Here is an 11699-nt window from a genome sequence, read left to right as displayed (position 1 = left end):
AGGGAAGATAACATTAGCATATAAAGATCTGAAAAATTCCCAACAATGTTAGAATTGTCAAATTTGCAGAGCAAAACAAAAAGCCACTGAAATTTTGGTTCATCATTCATATCTTAAAGTTTTTATATGTTGAGGAGATTTCTGAATATATTTCTTTTCTAACATTTTTATAAAGAGTACATTCTGTAATGAAATGGACTTCATCTTCATTTTTATCTAGAGTACAACAATATTGACATTTTCTATTAAGTCTATCTATACATGTTTTTGAGTATCAGTCAGTCTCCACCCTTAGAGAGTATGTTTACTTCAATTCATTGCAGTGATTTATAAATGTGATAGTGCTGGGGACGGCTAGGGATTTTTCTAACTTTAATGGGCCCAGAGGGTATATGGCTATAATATACGTTAATGGAAATGTATTTTTTTAATATCATTCTTTCCTAATTGAAAAGTGGTAAAGTTTTCTGCTATTTTGCATCAATCAACCCCAATACATTTTGATAAGTAATTTAAGTGAAATCGCTCATTGTAGGTATCAGAAAACATGTAAAGATCATATGTATAGAATTTCAAAAATGTAGAAAAGAACTTTTTGCGACAAAAGTTGACTATTGAATCACAGAACCAAATTGCTCCAAAAATTGGTTACATTTTAGTGCATTTTCAATGATAAAGAGATAATAAGGCACTGTAGAATATTACAATGTATATCTAAATATTCTTTACTGAATAGCAAATAAAATAAACACAACGTTCTCAATTTGATGTGCAACATGAGCTTTACAAAATGTGTTTGAAGTTGCAAATTTTCACATATTTTAACTACTAATTATACTAAAATTGTATAAACAAGTTTTGTCAGAGCTTGCAGAACTATTTTATACCATGATAGACTTCTTAAAATTAGGCTTCTGGAACAAGATTATGATGTACAAGACCAGTCATCACTAAAACAGATCAACATGAACTCATTGATTGTTATGGTGTATCCATCTGCACCATGAGAACTGATTTGTCATAGTTTTCCTTTCCTCTTTTGTCTACCCTAGACTTGACATTCAAATGAGCAACTCTAGTGTTTTTAAAAAAAGCAGTTGATGCTTACCATACCAGTACCTCTGACTCGTGCTTTAGTGGAGTGAATTATGTGTTATTTTGGTTATTTCATGTTCTCCATTATGTGTGTCAAATTTCCTTGTCTTGTTGTTAATCCTTGAATGTACCCTTCAGATATCCCTCGGATTCCTGGTTCCCTTAATTTCCCTTTAATTTCCATTATTATCTCTGTTCCCTTTAATTTCCATTATTTTCTCTAAAACAAGGTATTGTTTAAATTTGGAATTATTTTGGAATTTAGAAAATGACCAAAAATAAATTTGTTAAACTAATCCTTACTTAGGGGGTTAGTCATGCCGGCATGGCTAAAAGATAAGGTTAATTAACAGGTGCATATACTGTAATATAATATACTGGACTTAGATTTGAGAATAACTTGCTCAGCAAACTATTTGTACAATTTTATTCCTTGGTATATTTAGTGCTAATTATTATAATTAGAAAGAAATAATGTTTTCATAATCTTGCTTCTTAAAAATTGTTCTCATGAATTTAATTTATCTGTGTAAAAGTTTAAGTAAAGTGATTTGTTGGGTATTGAATTTAATGTTTTACCAAATACAAGAAAACTTTGTAATATATCTTCCTTGGAACATCATGTGCAGTGTTTCTATAAATGTCAACAGTTATTATTGTCTGTTTATTATTTATAATTATAATTGTCTGGTTATGTCATTCTTTAAATAAAACAGTAATATTGAATACCACATATTTACCTGGTAAGAATATATTGAACTAAATACTGGTATTGACACATGTAGTTAAAGTTGTGATGTAAATACATGTAGTTATTGTAGGAAGTGCCTTTTATGTACCGGTTATAAGATTTTCGTGAATGCCTTAATGCACCATGGCCTACTGTTTAGCATATCTTACTGTAAAATGTATACCACTTCATATTGATAGTAATATATCTTACATAGATCAAGACCACTAGAATTCTTACTCCAGAATGTCACACCTCATAGACCAAAACAATAGGATTCTGTGTATATCAAATAATCCATTGCTTCATATACTATTGTCCACTTCTATAATTGTATTGACAGTGGACCATGTGTAAATTATAATGAAACACCTTTAAGTTTTCAAAATATGTTTTAGTTTTATGTCCACTTTATTTTGAAAACATTTTTGGTTTTATAACATTCTATTGATGGTATGCTCAGCTAAGAAAAATATGGAAATTGGATCTTGCCATTAGTATTTTCTTTCAAGCATTTACCTGATGGGGCATTTTCTATGGAGTTGCATGCTGACTTTTAAGACTTCTTATTAAGTAAATAGTGTAGTGATGGTCAATCAGTTCACGGAAATACTACTTTATGCAATACGTTTAATGTTCCGTGTAAAAAAGGAGACAATAGTTGTAAGGTGGATGTATAAACTAGAAATGTACCTAAAAATTATAGTTTAACACATGAGAACAACTTAAAGTAAACATGCAATAATGATGTATTTCTGTATATCATTGACTTGATTGTTAAGTCATTCCAGGTCATCCCCTGTTGGTGTACAGGTATCCCATTGACTTGATTGGTAGATCATTCAGGGTTATCCCCAGTAGGTGTACAGGTATTCCATTGGATTAATTAGTAGGTCATTGCGGGTCATCCCCTGTAGGTGTACAGGTATACAATGTCCTTGTATAGAAGAACTCCTGACCTGTTACAATGACATTAGGAAAGCTAGAATAGTGTTGTCTTTTCATGCTGCTTCCTGATAATATAAATATCAAATATTTGGATCAAACTTTTATAGGAACAAAAAGGGCAATAACAGAAAATTTATGTACAAATAAACAATTAAATATAGGTATATTTAACCAGGCTATAGGCTGGTACATACATGATAACCTTATTGATTATTGGTGTCCCATGTGTTATATTTTATTACATGGAACATACTAATTTTTAAAAAAGTTAAAAAATGAATAACACATTGATTTATTTGTAATGTAATTAATATGGTATGAATTCTTTAAACCTGTGGGTTTTCTATACTATTAAATGCAGTTCATCAACTTTCATCAGTCAAAAGACCAGTGAAGTTAGAAGAATAAAAGTAATAAAGATCTGTTCACTGAATTTTATTATTCCATCCATTGATTTGACAGGCTTTGTAATCATCTGTTGTGTGTCCTTGTACACCAAGGTAAAATTATCCAAAAAATTGTCGGGCACAAACATTGTTTATCAAGTGGGGTGCTTTTATATTGTCAGAAACAAACATTGTTTATCAAGTCTTATATTGTACCATACTTAGCTAGATTTAATTTGGAATGTAAATGTATGAATTTGAGGGGGAAAATGTTTGTCTTTACATTTAATTTTGTGGGCAAACTTAAGAATATTGTTGTATAAGTTCTCTGCCTTGTCATGTGGATTTAATGTTAATGCACTTAAGATGCCCCAGTTAAAAGACAGGAGTCCATATATGTCATTGAAGATAATGGACTGACCAATGTCATGTTACCTTAGACAGAGCTGGACACTGCATGCCCTAGTGATAGACTGGATGTGATGGTGTGGTGGACATTGGACAGCTTGTATGACCTTGGATGATGTGAGATGTTAGATATCTCTTTTACGGACATGACAATACATTTAAACTTAAAAAAGTGATAGGTATTCAATAGGGCACATATTCATCTTTCCTTTCCAGTACCTGGGTACTTGGTAGGAAAATTACTTTACCAACTTTGTTTAATTTGTAAGCGTGCAGTGATAAGTTGAAGGTATAGTCTTGTATTGATTAGATAAATATTGTAATATAATTGTTATTTGCAAAATTTTTGAAACATTGAGCTGTTGAAATTCAGTTTCATTTTTATACCCCCTGCAAACAGAATTATACAGAGAAAAACCACCTTTTTTCTTTCCATTTGGGGATATAATTCTGCTCTCTGTCTGTATTCCTTACTTCTGGCCAAAGATGGTTGCATTTTATTGCTGTTGTAAAATTGGTTCCTTGTGCATTTTCATGAAACTTGGCCAGGCAATCATTATAGAGTTAAGGAAGACATGTATTAATTTTACAGTTAGTAGGTCAAAAGTCACAAACCCTTTAAGAAATAAATTTTTTGGGGTAAAAATTTGTATAACTGATAAAAGGTTTTTTGCCATTTCATGAAACTTGTATCAGATAATCATTTAGGTTACCCCACTAATTCAACCAATGAGCTTTGAGAACATACACAAAAAATAGTCCTACACAAGTTTTAGTGCACTTGTGTTATGTTGCTGTGAAAAAAGTGCACATCAAATCTACACAAGTGTGAACTTAGAGTCTTTAGGTGATGTATAGTCTTCTTCAGGTTAAACTTTACGTAGAAGCTCCATAACTAATTGAACATAGTGAAATTAGCATTGGAGCCTATGGGAAGTGACATTAGTAGTTTGTAGCCTTTAAGGTTAAGGAAAACATCTTTTTGATTTGTAGGTTACAATGTCTAAAGGTCACATTAACTTAAAAACTACATTTTTGGATAAAAATTGCTTTTTGGGGCATAACTTTTGAAAGCTTTGTGCAATTTCAGGAAATTTCAGGGGTTCACAATTGAGGGTCAATAAGTCAAAGTTTAAGGTCAGTTAAAGAAGTACAATTTAGTTATGAAAGGAAGCTTTTGTGTAATTTCATGTGAACTATTTAGGAGTAAGTAAGACACCTACTGATTTTGAATTATGTCTGACTCCCTTGTTTAAATCAAGTTTTTGCTACAAGGCAGATGACCTGAAGCATGTTTTTTGTGAATGAAGTATTTTAAGGTTGAAGTGTCAGATATTGTTGATTAAATAGCCTGATAACTGATTGTAGTAAAGGACATATGTAGATATAGTATTAGTGAACTTATAAACTTTCATGATGTATATCTAAAACTTTGGACCAATATACACATTTATCTTTAACCATTTTTCTTTATATAATGATGTAAAAAAAGAACATGACATTTGTACTTTACAGGATCTGTAAAATAAGACTTACGTAGACTTATTAGTGTAATCTTAAAAACTTTTGATGAAAGAGGATGTGGAAAATCAGACAGGTCCTGTTATATCATGTGTAGTCTGGGAGTATACACAAAATCAGACAGGTCCTGTTATATCATATGAAGTTTTGAAATACACATTAATCTTTAATTCCTAATGAGAAATCACAGCTATTATAATTATAATATTTAGTCCTCCATAAGAAGAATTATGTTAAGTTGATAAAGATTTGTACAGTTAATTTGTTTAATAGAATCTGAGTGACTGTATCATGTAGCCAATATTTGATCATCCCTCTGACCAGAGATAATGGTGTCTCATGATGATACAGCATGCTATACAGATTTAGTTATGTATTGACATATCATGCCTCATATCAACCTAAGACTGTAGAGAGTTGAAATAGGGTTGATATGAAAACACCCACATCATATATTCTGTATTTACATTGATAATGTAAATATGTATCATATATCTCTGTTCTATCCTTATAAAGTCAATATGGGAGTTATTAATCAATATGGAATTATTACCCAATAGGGGAGTTACTGCCCAATATGGGGGTTATTACTCAATGTAGGGACTTGTTACTCGATATGCGAGTTATTACTAATATGGGAGTTATTACCCAATACCGGAGTTATTACACAGTACAGGAGTTATTACCCAATATAGGTGTTATTACCCAATTCAGGAGTTATTACCAAATACAGGAGTTATTACCAAAAACTAGAGTTATTACCCAATAAGGGAGTTATTACCCAATATGGTAGTAATATTACCCAATATGGGAGTTATCATCAAATATGGGAGTTATTACCCATTATTAACCAACTACTTAAAATACGTTAAAATTTGTTAAAATCTGTTAAAATCTGACCAATTGATATGAATTCAAACTGGGCATCTATACAGGGCCAATATGAAAAAAAAGGACCAATATGGATCAAACCAGGGCCAATACAGTATTATAACTTCCAGTCATTTGACACCGCCGTTTTGAGTTAGAATTGGATTTAATGAAATTTAATCACCAGGACTAAAAGCTGCAGAAACACAAAAAATCTTCCATGTTATAAAAAAAAAGGATATTTAAGACTGAATAATGCAAGTAAACCTACATGTTCTTGGTAAAACACGAAAACAACTGTTCTACAAATCATCTAGTTGAGTTGGTTAATAAAATTGTCAATCAATATGTAATTTCATATTGGCCCTGTTATAGGTTTCAGTCAATTATTTTGCCCTCAACGGCCGTATTGGCCTTCGGCAATGCCTTGGGACCAATACGACCAATATGACAGGCCTAAAACATATAACAAGGCCAATATGAAATTATATATTTATTAACATATAATATATGAGTTATTACGCAATACTAGAGTTGTTACCCAATATGGGAGTTATAACCCAATATGGGAGTTATTACCCAATACACCAGTTATTACCCAATACAGAAGTTATTACCCAGTACATGAGGTATTACCCAATATTGGAGTTATTACCCAATACACCAGTTATTACTCAATACAGGAGTTATTACCCAATACATGAGTTATTACCCAATATGGGAGTTTTTACCCAATACTGGAGTTATTACCCAATATGGGAGTTATTACCAATTTGGGAGTTATTACCCAATATTCAGAGCTTTTCTATAGTACAGACGAGGGTTATGCCACACAATCATAAAATATTATAATTGAATTGTTTTATTTCATCCTTGATCTTGTTTTCACAAGAACTCCCTCATAATATGATTAAGAGGTTTATAGTTTTATAATATTACATGTTGTTTTTTTTCTATAATCTTACGGTATTAGACAAAATTTAAGTGTAATCATAAGCATCCCAGTACCAGTAATCTAATTAAGAGTGATTATTACCCAATATGGGGGTTATTACTCAGTATGGGAGTTATTACCTAATACAGAAGTTATTACCCAAATACAGGAGTTTTTACCCAAAACAGGAGTTATTTCCCAATATGGTATTTTTTACCCAATACAGGAGTTATTACCCAATACAAGAGTTATTACTCAATAAGGAGTTATTACCCAAAACAGGAGTTATTACCCAATACAAGAGTTATTACTCATTAAGGAGTTATTACCCAATAGAGGACTTATTTCCCAATATGGGAGTTTTTACCCAATACATGAGTTATTACCCAATACAAGAGTTATTACTCAATAAGGAGTTATTACCCAATACACCAGTTATTACCCAATACAGGAGTTATTACCCAGTACATGAGGTATTACCCAATATTGGAGTTATTACCCAATACACCAGTTATTACTCAATACAGGAGTTATTACCCAATACATGAGTTATTACCCAATATGGGAGTTTTTATCCAATACTGGAGTTATTACCCAATATGGGAGTTATTACCAATTTGGGAGTTATTACCCAATATTCAGAGCTTTTCTATAGTATAGATGAGGGTTATGCCACATAATCATAAAAATATTATAATTAAATTGTTTTATTTCATCCTTGATCTTGTTTTCACAAGAACTCCCTCATAATATGATTAAGAGGTTTATAGTTTTATAATATTACATGTTGTTTTTTTTCTATAATCTTACGGTATTAGACAAAATTTAAGTGTAATCATAAGCATCCCAGTACCAGTAATCTAATTAAGAGTGATTATTGTTTGTACAATGTAGTTTTAGAGGATGTATTAATATAGCTGGTCCATACACCTGTTTGGTGGGTGTATTAATTTTGCCTGGTCCATACATCTGTTTGGAGGGTGTATTAATTTGCCTGGTCCATAGATATGTTTGGAGGGTGTATTAATTTGCCTGGTCCATACATCTGTTTGGAGGGTGTAGGGTGTATTAATTTTGTCTGGTCCATACATCTGTGTGGAGGGTGTATTAATTTTGCCTGGTCCATACATCTGCTTGGAGGGTGTATTAATTTGCCTGGTCCATACATCTGTTTGGAGAGTGTAGGGTGTAGGGTGTATTAATTTTGCCTGGTCCATACATCTGTTTGGAGGGTGTATTAATTTGGCTGGTCCATACATATGTTTAGAGGGTGTATTAATTTGCCTGGTCCATACATCTGTTTGGAGAGTGTAGGGTGTATTAATTTTGCCTGGTCCATACATCTCTGTGGAAGAGTAATCAAGGGAACCAAGGCCATAGCAGTAATCAAAAGAATGTAATCCAGGGACAAAGACCAGACATGGAAAACAGACATACACAACAAAGAACATAAAGTAACTAAAATCATACATACAAAGTAACAAAAGTAAATGAGCAACTCGGACTCCACTAAGAACTGGGAGCATGGACCAGGTGCACTGGTAGGGTAAGCGTCCTCTGCTTTTCTAGAAACACCTGCCGAGTTGCTCATAAAAAGTCAAGTCCAGGGTAGACAAACGAGGGAAGGAAAACTATGACCCTTTGAATAAATCAGTTTTCATGGTGCTGATGGATACATCATAACGATCCATGAGTTCTTGACGAGTTAACGACCATAAAACTTCTGTAGTGATGACTTCAATCTTGTAGCAACATAACCCTGTTCCAGAAGCCTATTTGTTAGAGTTCTAGCGCGATGCAAAAAGTCTGCGTAGTTTCAGCAAGCTCTCGCATGATGTATGAGTTGTGATATGAACACTCCATACGCAGGGCCGAAGGGATGTTGCCACAGATGAAAGGAAAGTTGATAATTCTGAATGAAAAGTCATCACGTTTGTCGTAAAGTTTGGTCAATAGTTTTCCTTTACCATTAATTTCTAAGTGGAGGGTGTATTAATTTTGCATGGTCCATACATCTGCTTGGAGGGTGTATTAATTTGCCTGGTCCATACCCCTGCTTGGAGGGTGTATTAATTTTGCCAGGTTCATACATCTGCTTGGAGGGTGTATTAATTTGCCTGGTCCATACATCTGCTTGGAGGGTGTATTAATTTTGCCAGGTTCATACATCTGCTTGGAGGGTGTATTAATTTGCCTGGTCCATACCCCTGCTTGGAGGGTGTATTAATTTTGCCTGGTTCATACATCTGCTTGGAGGGTGTATTAATTTGCCTGGTCCATACCCCTGCTTGGAGGGTGTATTAATTTTGCCTGGTCCATACATCTGCTTGGAGGGTGTATTAATTTTGCCAGGTTCATACATCTGCTTGGAGGGTGTATTAATTTTGCCAGGTTCATACATCTGCTTGGAGGGTGTATTAATTTTGCCAGGTTCATACATCTGTTTGGAGGGTGTATTAATTTTGCCAGGTCCATACCCCTGCTTGGAGGGTGTATTAATTTTGCCAGGTCCATACATCTGCTTGGAGGGTGTATTAATTTGCCTGGTCCATACCCCTGCTTGGAGGGTGTATTAATTTTGCCAGGTCCATACCCCTGCTTGGAGGGTGTATTAATTTTGCCAGGTCCATACATCTGCTTGGAGGGTGTATTAATTTTGCCAGGTTCATACATCTGCTTGGAGGGTGTATTAATTTTGCCTGGTCCATACATCTGCTTGGAGGGTGTATTAATTTTGCCTGGTCCATACATCTGTGTGGAGGGTGTATTAATTTTGCCTGGTCCATACATCTGCTTGGAGGGTGTATTAATTTTGCCAGGTTCATACATCTGTTTGTCATTACTGAACTGCCACCTGGGCCTTCATTTTTGTCTTATTTCCTGCAAACTTAGATAAACTGTTGTTTCCCATCAAAGATTGATTTTCATAGAAATATGTTGAAGTAGGACTGGGTAAAATCCTAGAATATGTTTGTTTCCTTGATAGCACCTTTATTTTTGTTGGATATTTTTCAAACATACAAGAAGTGTTTGTAATGGTAAAAAGTTGATTGAGATAGTCTTTTGAAGCACTTATTGGGACTGGTTGTGTGGGTTATGGGAGTTTGCTCTCTCATTTTTGTCTTGTGATATGAAAAATTGTCAATACCTGTGATCTATGTAGGTTTTGTGTCAAATTATGCCTATGGAAATATATATAAAATATGAAAATAGAGATTGATCCTGTTGCTATCCTTATTTGAAGAGTATATATCCTTATTGTGTAACTCTAAATCAAGGGTATACTTAGGTCATATGTCTTATTAACTTCTATATTGAAGAAATTAAAAAGCTGTTTTTTCCATGATTTGTCATCTGATTTTGTAAATTTCATTTTATGACTTAAAGTAAGGATACCTCTTTAAAAATGATGAGGAACATATAGAAACCATTATTTTTTCCTAAAAATCTGTGAAAAAAAATTGTTAGATAATTTTGGGGAAGAAGGGATTATAAAACAACACTCACAAACTTTTTATTGGTATTTATGATTAAATAATAAATTAAAACAATATTTTTTACAAAAAGAAATAAACTTTTTAATTTTAGGGCCTTTGTTTAGGCCAGCACTCCACAGTTTAGTTTAGTTTGGCACTTTTGGCTAGGGATGAAAAATGACATAAATGGAAACCGGTGGTTGCTATAGTGATTAAAAATGAAGAATCTATCGTTGATAAAACATTTTCTGAAAAAAGGGGACTTTTAAAAGTATTTTCCAATGTTTTATATATTTTCAATGTTGAAGGGGCTTTTTTTCAATGACAATTTGACTTCATTGTGAAAGTGAAAGTAAGTCAATTTTTTACCATGCTAAATTTAATAAGTGGATTACAAAGTGAAATAGCTCAAAATCTAACCGGCGATGCCCATATGAGGAAGGGGTTTTTTAAGGGAAAAGTTTGAACTGTTTCAGGGATTGCAATAAAAATTTCAGATATTTTGCGGGAAATTTGATATTTTTAAACCTGATTTTATGAACTTTTTTGCAAATTTTCGCATACTTTTGCATGGTTTCTATGGTAACCCTATATGCTGTGGGTAATTTTTTTCCAGAAAATTTTTACTGCATCCTGAAGGCCTTGGCTTGAACTATTTCTAGATATATAGATTTACAGATGCTTGACAATTTTTAAAGTGATAAATGTTACAAAGCATCAGATTACCAGACCAAAATTAGGCAGTTCTACAATACTATGGAGTGCTGGCTAGAGTGTTTGCTAAGTGCACTAACCATTTTTAGCTCAGCTGAACAAAGGCCATGTGAGCTATTGCCATCACTTGGCGTCCGTCGTCGTCGTAGTCATTAACAATTGTTAACAACTCTTCTCCTCTGAAACTACTTAGAAACTGATTAGAACCAAACTTGGTATAAATGTTCCTTGGGATATCGTGCATAGAACTGATGTCGGGATTTTTGATTCGTCGAAAAACATGGCTGCCATTACTAAAAATAGAACATAGGGGTCAGACAGTAGTTTTTCACATATATCTCCAAAACCTTTAGGTTTAGCTAAATTTTGACATGGATAAATGTGTTCAGCATGATGAGATCTATCTCTGCTTAAGTTTTGAATTGGAGTTATTGCCCTTTTTCAACAATTTTTGCTATTTTTGATGTTATTTCTTTCAAAAATCTTCTCGTCTGACACTACTTGACCAATTGAAACCAAATTTGATTTGAATGTTTCTTGGGGTATCTTGCATAGAACTGATTTGGGGATTTTTGATTACTCAAAAAACATGGCCACCATTACTAAAAATAGAACAT

The 11699-nt window shown here is 33.2% G+C and overlaps 1 protein-coding gene across 4 annotated transcripts in view; it reads left to right on the top strand.

The window, feature by feature from the left end:
* Positions 1–11699, top strand: part of LOC148618390 (UBX domain-containing protein 8-like) — a 48125-nt gene that overhangs the window by 20584 nt on the left and 15842 nt on the right. The window lies entirely within an intron of this gene.

The sequence above is a fragment of the Perna viridis genome, chromosome 4, assembly GCF_037379345.1.
Source record: "Perna viridis isolate PV_CMFRI_1.1 ecotype Kerala chromosome 4, ASM3737934v1, whole genome shotgun sequence".
In the NCBI taxonomy this organism is placed as follows: Eukaryota; Metazoa; Mollusca; class Bivalvia; order Mytilida; family Mytilidae; genus Perna; species Perna viridis.
This window is presented reverse-complemented; position numbering and strand designations above follow the sequence as displayed.